The following is a 10,182-nucleotide window of genomic DNA, read 5'->3' on the forward strand; positions in this document are numbered from 1 at the left end:
CAACAAGCAAGGTGAAGGACGGCTCTCACACACACTTATCTCTCAGAACTGAGCATGTGGAGAGACGTTCGTTCATCTAGCACAAAGGGAACGGGTTGCAGGAGAAACATTTACTCTGGTTTCTCAGTCTGTTTCCTAGTGCCGGTTTGAAGTTCCTGCAGTTTCACTGTAAAACCGAGTTGGATTTAGTACCTCCCCATATAAATGTATGGAGTGGAGTTTGCAACTGAAAAGAAACTTTGTGTTCCCAACAAGAAATGTGAAGGACGGCTCTCACACACACATATCTCTCAGAACTGAGCATGTGGAGAGACGTTCGTTCATCTAGCACAAAGGGAACGGGTTGCAGGAGAAACTTTTACTCTGGTTTCTCAGTGTGTTTCCTAGTGCCGGTTTGAAGTTCCTGCAGTTTTCACTGTAAAACCGAGTTGGAGCTAGTACCTCCCCATATATATGTATGGAGAGGAGTTTGCAAATTAAAAGAAACTTTGTGTTCCCAACAAGCTAGGTGAAGGACGGCTTTCACACACACTTATCTTTCAGAACTGAGCATGTGGAGAGACGTTCGTTCATCTAGCACAAAGGGAACGGGTTGCAGGAGGAACATTTACTCTGGTTTCTCAGTCTGTTTCCTAGTGCCGGTTGGAAGTTCCTGCAGTTTTCACTGTAAAACCGATTTGCAGCTAGTACCTCCCCATATATATGTATGGATTGGAGATTGCAAGTGAAAAGAAACTTTGTGTTCCAAAGAAGCTAGATGAAGGACGTCTTTCACAGACACTTATCTCTCAGAACTGAGCATGTGGAGAGACGTTCTTTCATCTAGCACAAAGGGAACGGGTTGCAGGAGAAACTTTTACTCTGGTTTCTCAGTCTGTTTCCTAGTGCCGGTTTGAAGTTCCAGCAGTTTTCACTGTAAAACCGAGTTGGAGTTAATACCTCCCCATATAAATGTATGGATTGTAGATTGCAACTGAAAAGAAACCTTGTGTGCCCAACAAGCAAGGTGAAGGACGGCTCTCACACACACTTATCTCTCAGAACTGAGCATGTGGAGAGACGTTCGTTCATCTAGCACAAAGGGAACGGGTTGCAGGAGAAACATTTACTCTGGATTCTCAGTCTGTTTCCTAGTGCCGGTTTGAAGTTCCTGCAGTTTTCACTGTAAAACCGAGTTGGAGCTTGTTCCTCCCCATATATATGTATGGAGTGGAGTTTGCAACTGAAAAGAAACTTTGTGTTCCCTACAAGCTAGGTGAAGGACGGCTTTCACACTCACTTATCTCTCAGAACTGAGCATGTGGAGAGACGTTCGTTCATCTAGCACAAAGGGAACGGGTTGCAGGAGAAACTTTTACTCTGGTTTCTCAGGCTGTTTCCTAGTGCCGTTTTGAATTTCCTGCAGTTTTCACTGTAAAACCGAGTTGGAGTTAGTACCTCCCCATATAAATGTATGGAGTGGATTTTGCAACTGAAAAGAAACTTTGTGTTCCCAACAAGCAAGGTGAAGGACGGCTCTCACACACACTTATCTCTCAGAACTGAGCATGTGGAGAGACGTTCGTTCATCTAGCACAAAGGGAACGGGTTGCAGGAGAAACTTTTACTATGGTTTCTCAGTGTGTTTCCTAGTGCCTGTTTGAAGTTCCTGCAGTTTTCACTTTAAAACCGAGTTGGAGCTTGTACCTCCCCATATATATGTATGGAGTGGAGTTTGCAACTGAAAAGAAACTTTGTGTTCCCAACAAGCTAGGTGAAGGATAGCTTTCACACACACTTATCTCTCAGAAATGAGCATGTGGAGAGACGTTCGTTCATCTAGCACAAAGGGAACGGGTTGCAGGTGGAACATTTACTCTGGTTTCTCAGAATGTTTCCTAGTGCCGGTTGGAAGTTCCTGCAGTTTTCACTGTAAAACCAAGTTGGAGCTAGTACCTCCCCATATATATGTATGGATTGGAGATTGCAAGTGAAAAGAAACTTTGTGTTCCAAAGAAGCTAGATGAAGGACGGCTTTCACCGACACTTATCTCTCAGAACTGAGCATGTGGAGAGACGTTCGTTCATCTAGCACAAAGGGAACGGGTTGCAGGGGAAACTTTTACTCTGGTTTCTCAGTCTGTTTCCTAGTGCCGGTTTGATGTTCCTGCAGTTTTCACTGTAAAACCGAGTTGGAGCTATTTCCTCCCCATATATATGTATGGAGTGGAGTTTGCAACTGAAAAGAAACTTTGTGTTCCCAACAAGCTAGCTGAAGGACGGCTTTCACACACACTTATCTCTCAGAACTGAGCATGTGGAGAGACGTTCTTTCATCTAGCACAAAGGGAACGGTTTGCAGGAGAAACTTTTACTCTGGTTTCTCAGTCTGTTTCCTAGTGCCGGTTTGAAGTTCCTGCAGTTTTCACTGTAAAACCGAGTTGGAGTTAGTACCTCCCCATATAATTTTATGGATTGGAGTTGGCAACTGAAAAGAAACTTTGTGTTCCCAACAAGCAATGTGAAGGACGGCTCTCACACACACATATCTCTCAGAACTGAGCATGTGGAGAGACGTTCGTTCATCTAGCACAAAGGGAACGGGTTGCAGGAGGAACATTTACTCTGGTTTCTCAGTGTGTTTCCTAGTGCCGGTTTGAAGTTCCTGCAGTTTTCACTTTAAAACCGAGTTGGAGCTAGTACCTCCCCATATATATGTATGGAGTGGAGTTTGCAACTGAAAAGAAACTTTGTGTTCCCAACAAGCTAGGTGAAGGACGGCTTTCACACACACTTATCTCTCAGAAATGAGCATGTGGAGAGACGTTCGTTCATCTAGCACAAAGGGAACAGGTTGCAGGAGGAACATTTACTCTGGTTTCTCAGACTGTTTCCTAGTGCCGGTTGGAAATTCCTGCAGTTTTCACTGTAAAACCAAGTTGGAGCTAGTACCTCCCCATATATATGTATGGATTGGAGATTGCAAGTGAAAAGAAACTTTGTGTTCCAAAGAAGCTAGATGAAGGACGGCTTTCACCGACACTTATCTCTCAGAACTGAGCATGTGGAGAGACGTTCGTTCATCTAGCACAAAGGGAACGGGTTGCAGGAGAAACTTTTACTCTGGTTTCTCAGTCTGTTTCCTAGTGCCGGTTTGATGTTCCTGCAGTTTTCACAGTAAAACCGAGTTGGAGCTATTTCCTCCCCATATATATGTATGGAGTGGAGTTTGCAACTGAAAAGAAACTTTGTGTTCCCAACAAGCTAGCTGAAGTACGGCTTTCACACACACTTATCTCTCAGAACTGAGCATGTGGAGAGACGTTCTTTCATCTAGCACAAAGGGAACGGTTTGCAGGAGAAACTTTTACTCTGGTTTCTCAGTCTGTTTCCTAGTGCCGGTTTGAAGTTCCTGCAGTTTTCACTGTAAAACCGAGTAGGAGTTAGTACCTCCCCATATATATGTATGGAGTGGAGTTTGCAACTTAAAGTAACCTTGTGTGCCCAACAAGCAAGGTGAAGGACGGCTCTCACACACACTTATCTCTCAGAACTGAGCATGTGGAGAGACGTTCGTTCATCTAGCACAAAGGGAACGGGTTGCAGGAGAAACATTTACTCTGGTTTCTCAGTCTGTTTCCTAGTGCCGGTTTGAAGTTCCTGCAGTTTCACTGTAAAACCGAGTTGGATTTAGTACCTCCCCATATAAATGTATGGAGTGGAGTTTGCAACTGAAAAGAAACTTTGTGTTCCCAACAAGAAATGTGAAGGACGGCTCTCACACACACATATCTCTCAGAACTGAGCATGTGGAGAGACGTTCGTTCATCTAGCACAAAGGGAACGGGTTGCAGGAGAAACTTTTACTCTGGTTTCTCAGTGTGTTTCCTAGTGCCGGTTTGAAGTTCCTGCAGTTTTCACTGTAAAACCGAGTTGGAGCTAGTACCTCCCCATATATATGTATGGAGAGGAGTTTGCAAATTAAAAGAAACTTTGTGTTCCCAACAAGCTAGGTGAAGGACGGCTTTCACACACACTTATCTTTCAGAACTGAGCATGTGGAGAGACGTTCGTTCATCTAGCACAATGGGAACGGGTTGCAGGAGGAACATTTTCTCTGGTTTCTCAGTCTGTTTCCTAGTGCCGGTTGGAAGTTCCTGCAGTTTTCACTGTAAAACCGATTTGCAGCTAGTACCTCCCCATATATATGTATGGATTGGAGATTGCAAGTGAAAAGAAACTTTGTGTTCCAAAGAAGCTAGATGAAGGACGTCTTTCACAGACACTTATCTCTCAGAACTGAGCATGTGGAGAGACGTTCTTTCATCTAGCACAAAGGGAACGGGTTGCAGGAGAAACTTTTACTCTGGTTTCTCAGTCTGTTTCCTAGTGCCGGTTTGAAGTTCCTGCAGTTTTCACTGTAAAACCGAGTTGGAGTTAATACCTCCCCATATAAATGTATGGATTGTAGATTGCAACTGAAAAGAAACCTTGTGTGCCCAACAAGCAAGGTGAAGGACGGCTCTCACACACACTTATCTCTCAGAACTGAGCATGTGGAGAGACGTTCGTTCATCTAGCACAAAGGGAACGGGTTGCAGGAGAAACATTTACTCTGGATTCTCAGTCTGTTTCCTAGTGCCGGTTTGAAGTTCCTGCAGTTTTCACTGTAAAACCGAGTTGGAGCTTGTTCCTCCCCATATATATGTATGGAGTGGAGTTTGCAACTGAAAAGAAACTTTGTGTTCCCTACAAGCTAGGTGAAGGACGGCTTTCACACTCACTTATCTCTCAGAACTGAGCATGTGGAGAGACGTTCGTTCATCTAGCACAAAGGGAACGGGTTGCAGGAGAAACTTTTACTCTGGTTTCTCAGGCTGTTTCCTAGTGCCGTTTTGAATTTCCTGCAGTTTTCACTGTAAAACCGAGTTGGAGTTAGTACCTCCCCATATAAATGTATGGAGTGGAGTTTGCAACTGAAAAGAAACTTTGTGTTCCCAACAAGCAAGGTGAAGGACGGCTCTCACACACACTTATCTCTCAGAACTGAGCATGTGGAGAGACGTTCGTTCATCTAGCACAAAGGGAACGGGTTGCAGGAGAAACTTTTACTATGGTTTCTCAGTGTGTTTCCTAGTGCCTGTTTGAAGTTCCTGCAGTTTTCACTTTAAAACCGAGTTGGAGCTTGTACCTCCCCATATATATGTATGGAGTGGAGTTTGCAACTGAAAAGAAACTTTGTGTTCCCAACAAGCTAGGTGAAGGATAGCTTTCACACACACTTATCTCTCAGAAATGAGCATGTGGAGAGACGTTCGTTCATCTAGCACAAAGGGAACGGGTTGCAGGTGGAACATTTACTCTGGTTTCTCAGAATGTCTCCTAGTGCCGGTTGGAAGTTCCTGCAGTTTTCACTGTAAAACCAAGTTGGAGCTAGTACCTCCCCATATATATGTATGGATTGGAGATTGCAAGTGAAAAGAAACTTTGTGTTCCAAAGAAGCTAGATGAAGGACGGCTTTCACCGACACTTATCTCTCAGAACTGAGCATGTGGAGAGACGTTCGTTCATCTAGCACAAAGGGAACGGGTTGCAGGAGAAACTTTTACTCTGGTTTCTCAGTCTGTTTCCTAGTGCCGGTTTGATGTTCCTGCAGTTTTCACTGTAAAACCGAGTTGGAGCTATTTCCTCCCCATATATATGTATGGAGTGGAGTTTGCAACTGAAAAGAAACTTTGTGTTCCCAACAAGCTAGCTGAAGGACGGCTTTCACACACACTTATCTCTCAGAACTGAGCATGTGGAGAGACGTTCTTTCATCTAGCACAAAGGGAACGGTTTGCAGGAGAAACTTTTACTCTGGTTTCTCAGTCTGTTTCCTAGTGCCGGTTTGAAGTTCCTGCAGTTTTCACTGTAAAACCGAGTAGGAGTTAGTACCTCCCCATATATATTTATGGAGTGGAGATTGCAACTTAAAGAAACCTTGTGTGCCCAACAAGCAAGGTGAAGGACGGCTCTCACACACACTTATCTCTCAGAACTGAGCATGTGGAGAGACGTTCGTTCATCTAGCACAAAGGGAACGGGTTGCAGGAGAAACATTTACTCTGGTTTCTCAGTCTGTTTCCTAGTGCCGGTTTGAAGTTCCTGCAGTTTCACTGTAAAACCGAGTTGGATTAATACCTCCCCATATAAATGTATGGAGTGGAGTTTGCAACTGAAAAGAAATTTTGTGTTCCAAAGTTAGGTGAAGGACTGCTTTCACACACACTTATCTCTCAAAACTGAGCATGTGGAGAGACGTTCGTTCATCTAGCACAATGGGAACGGGTTGCAGGAGAAACTTTTACTCTTCTCTCAGTCTGTTTCCTAGTGCCGGTTTGAAGTTCCTGCAATTTTCTCTGTAAAACCGAGTTGGAGCTAGTGCCTCCCAATATATATGTATGGAGTGGTGTTTGCAAGTGAAAAGAAACTTTGTGTTCCCAACAAGCTAGGTGAAGGACGGCTTTCACACACACTTATCTCTCAGAACTGAGCATGTGTAGAGACGTCCGCTCATCTAGCACAAATGAACGGGTTGTAGGAGGCACTTTTACTCTTGTTTCTCAGTCTGTTTCTTAGTGCCGGTTTGAAGTTCCTGCAGTTTTCACTGTAAAACCGAGTTGGAGCTCGTACCTCCCCATATATATATATGGAATGGAGTTTGCAACTGAAAAGAAATTTTCAGTTCCCAACAAGTTAGGTGAAGGACGGCTTTCACACACACATATCTCTCAGAACTGAGCATGTGGAGAGACGTTCGTTCATCTAGCACAATGGGAACGGTTTGCAGGATAAACTTTTACTCTGGTTTCTCAGTCTGTTTCCTAGTGCCGGTTGGAAGTTCCAGCAGTTTTCACTGTAAAACCGATTTGGAGCTAGTACCTCCCCATATATATGTATGGATTGGAGATTGCAAGTGAAAAGAAACTTTGTGTTCCAAAGAAGCTAGATGAAGGACGGCTTTCACAGACACTTATCTCTCAGAACTGAGCATGTGGAGAGACGTTCGTTCACCTAGCACAAAAGGAACGGGTTGCAGGGAAACTTTTACTCTGGTTTCTCAGTCTGTTTCCTAGTGCCGGTTTGAAGTTCCTGCAGTTTTCACTGTAAAACGGAGTTGGAGCTAGTCCCTCCCCATATATATGTATGGAGTAGAGTTTGCAACTGAAAAGAAACTTTGTGTTCCCAACAAGCTAGCTGAAGTACGGCTTTCACACACACTTATCTCTCAGAACTGAGCATGTGGAGAGACGTTCTTTCATCTAGCACAAAGGGAACGGGTTGCAGGAGAAACTTTTACTCTGGTTTCTCAGTCTGTTTCCTACTGCCGGTTTGAAGTTCCTGCAGTTTTCACTGTAAAACCGAGTTGGAGCTAGTACCTCCCCATATAAATGTATGGATTGGAGTTTGCAACTGAAAAGAAACCTTGTGTTCCCAACAAGCTATGTGAAGGACGGCTTTCACACAGACTTATATCTCAGAACTGAGCATGTGGAGAGACTTTCGTTCATCTAGCACAAAGGGAACGGGTTGCAGGGGAAACTTTTACTCTGGTTTCTCAGTCTGTTTCCTAGTGCCGGTATGAAGTTACTGCAGTTTTCACTGTAAAACCGAGTTGGAGCTCGTACCTCCCCATATATATTTATGGAGTGGAGTTTGCAACTGAAAAGAAATTTTGTGTTCCCAAGTTAGGTGAAGGACGGCTTTCACACACACTTATCTCTAAAAACTGAGCATGTGGAGAGACGTTCGTTCATCTAGCACAATGGGAACGGGTTGCAGGAGAAACTTTTACTCTTCTCTCAGTCTGTTTCCTAGTGCCGGTTTGAAGTTCCTGCAATTTTCTCTGTAAAACCGAGTTGGAGCTAGTACCTCCCCATATATATGCATGGAGTGGTGTTTGCAAGTGAAAAGAAACTTTGTGTTCCCAACAAGCTAGTTGAAGGACGGCTTTCACACACACTTATCTCTCAGAACTGAGCATGTGGAGAGACGTTCGCTCATCTAGCACAAATGAACGGGTTGTAGGAGGCACTTTTACTCTGGTTTCTCAGTCTGTTTCTTAGTGCCGGTTTGAAGTTCCTGCAGTTTTCACTGTAAAACCGAGTTGGAGCTCGTACCTCCCCATATATATGTATGGAATGGAGTTTGCAACTGAAAAGAAATTTTCAGTTCCCAACAAGTTAGGTGAAGGACAGCTTTCACACACACTTATCTCTCAGAACTGAGCATGTGGAGAGACGTTCGTTCATCTAGCACAATGGGAACGGGTTGCAGGAGAAACTTTTACTCTGGTTTCTTAGTCTGTTTCCTAGTGCCGTTTTGAATTTCCTGCAGTTTTCACTGTAAAACCGAGTTGGAGCTCGTACCTCCCCATATAAACTTATGGAGTGGAGTTTGCACCTGAAAAGAAACTTTGTGTTCCCAACAAGCAAGGTGAAAGACGGCTCTCACACACACTTATCTCTCAGAACTGAGCATGTCGAGAGACGTTCGTTCATCTAGCACAAAGTTAACGGGTTGCAGGAGAAACTTTTACTCTGGTTTCTCAGTGTGTTTCCTAGTGCCGGTTTGAAGTTCCTGCAGTTTTCACTGTAAAACCGAGTTGGAGCTAGTACCTCCCCATATATATGTATGGAGAGGAGTTTGCAAATTAAAAGAAACTTTGTGTTCCCAACAAACTAGGTGAAGGACGGCTTTCACACACACTTATCTCTCAGAACTGAGCATGTGGAGAGACGTTCGTTCATCTAGCACAAAGGGAACGGGTTGCAGGAGAAACTTTTTCTCTGGGTTCTCAGTCTGTTTCCTAGTGCCGGTTTGAAGTTCCTGCAGTTTTCACTGTAAAACCGAGTTGGAGTTAGTACCTCCCCATATAATATTATGGAGTGGAGTTGGCAACTGAAAAGAAACTTTGTGTTCCCAGCAAGCAATGTGAAGGACGGCTCTCACACACATATATCTCTCAGAACTGAGCATGTGGAGAGACGTTCGTTCATCTAGCACAAAGGGAACGGGTTGCAGGAGAAACTTTTACTCTGGTTTCTCAGTCTGTTTCCTAGTGCCGGTATGAAGTTCCTGCAGTTTTCACTGTAAAACCGAGTTGGAGCTCGTACCTCCCCATATATATTTATGGAGTGGATTTTGCAACTGAAAAGAAATTTTGTGTTCCCAAGTTAGGTGAAGGACGGCTTTCACACACACTTATCTCTCAAAAATGAGCATGTGGAGAGACGTTCGTTCATCTAGCACAATGGGAACGGGTTGCAGGAGAAACTTTTACTCTTCTCTCAGTCTGTTTCCTAGTGCCGGTTTGAAGTTCCTGCAATTTTCTCTGTAAAACCGAGTTGGAGCTAGTACCTCCCCATATATATGTATGGAGTGGTGTTTGCAAGTGAAAAGAAACTTTGTGTTCCCAAGAAGCTAGTTGAAGGACGGCTTTCACACACACTTATCTCTCAGAACTGAGCATGTGGAGAGACGTCCGCTCATCTAGCACAAATGAACGGGTTTTAGGAGGCACTTTTACTCTGGTTTCTCAGTCTGTTTCTTAGTGCCGGTTTGAAGTTCCTGCAGTTTTCACTGTAAAACCGAGTTGGAGCTCATACCTCCCCATATATATATATGGAATGGAGTTTGCAACTGAAAAGAAATTTTCAGTTCCCAACAAGTTAGGTGAAGGACGGCTTTCACACACACATATCTCTCAGAATTTAGCATGTGTAGAGACGTTCGTTCATCTAGCACAATGGGAACGGTTTGCAGGATAAACTTTTACTCTGGTTTCTCAGTCTGTTTCCTAGTGCCGGTTTGAAGTTCCTGCAGTTTTCACTGTAAAACCGAGTTGGAGCTTGTTCCTCCCCATATATATGTATGGAGTGGATTTGGCAACTGAAAAGAAACTTTGTGTTCCCAACAAGCTAGGTGAAGGACGGCTTTCACACTCACTTATCTCTCAGAACTGAGCATGTGGACAGACGTTCGTTCATCTAGCACAAAGGGAACGGGTTGCAGGAGAAACTTTTACTCTGCTTTCTCAGTCTGTTTCCTAGTGCCGGTTTGAAGTTCCTGCAGTTTTCACTGTAAAACCGAGTTGGAGTTAGTACCTCCCCATATAATTTTATGGATTGGAGTTGGCAACTGAAAAGAAACTTTGTGTT

Source organism: Camelus bactrianus, unplaced genomic scaffold, assembly GCF_048773025.1.
Source record: "Camelus bactrianus isolate YW-2024 breed Bactrian camel unplaced genomic scaffold, ASM4877302v1 HiC_scaffold_30, whole genome shotgun sequence".
Classification (NCBI taxonomy): domain Eukaryota; kingdom Metazoa; phylum Chordata; class Mammalia; order Artiodactyla; family Camelidae; genus Camelus; species Camelus bactrianus.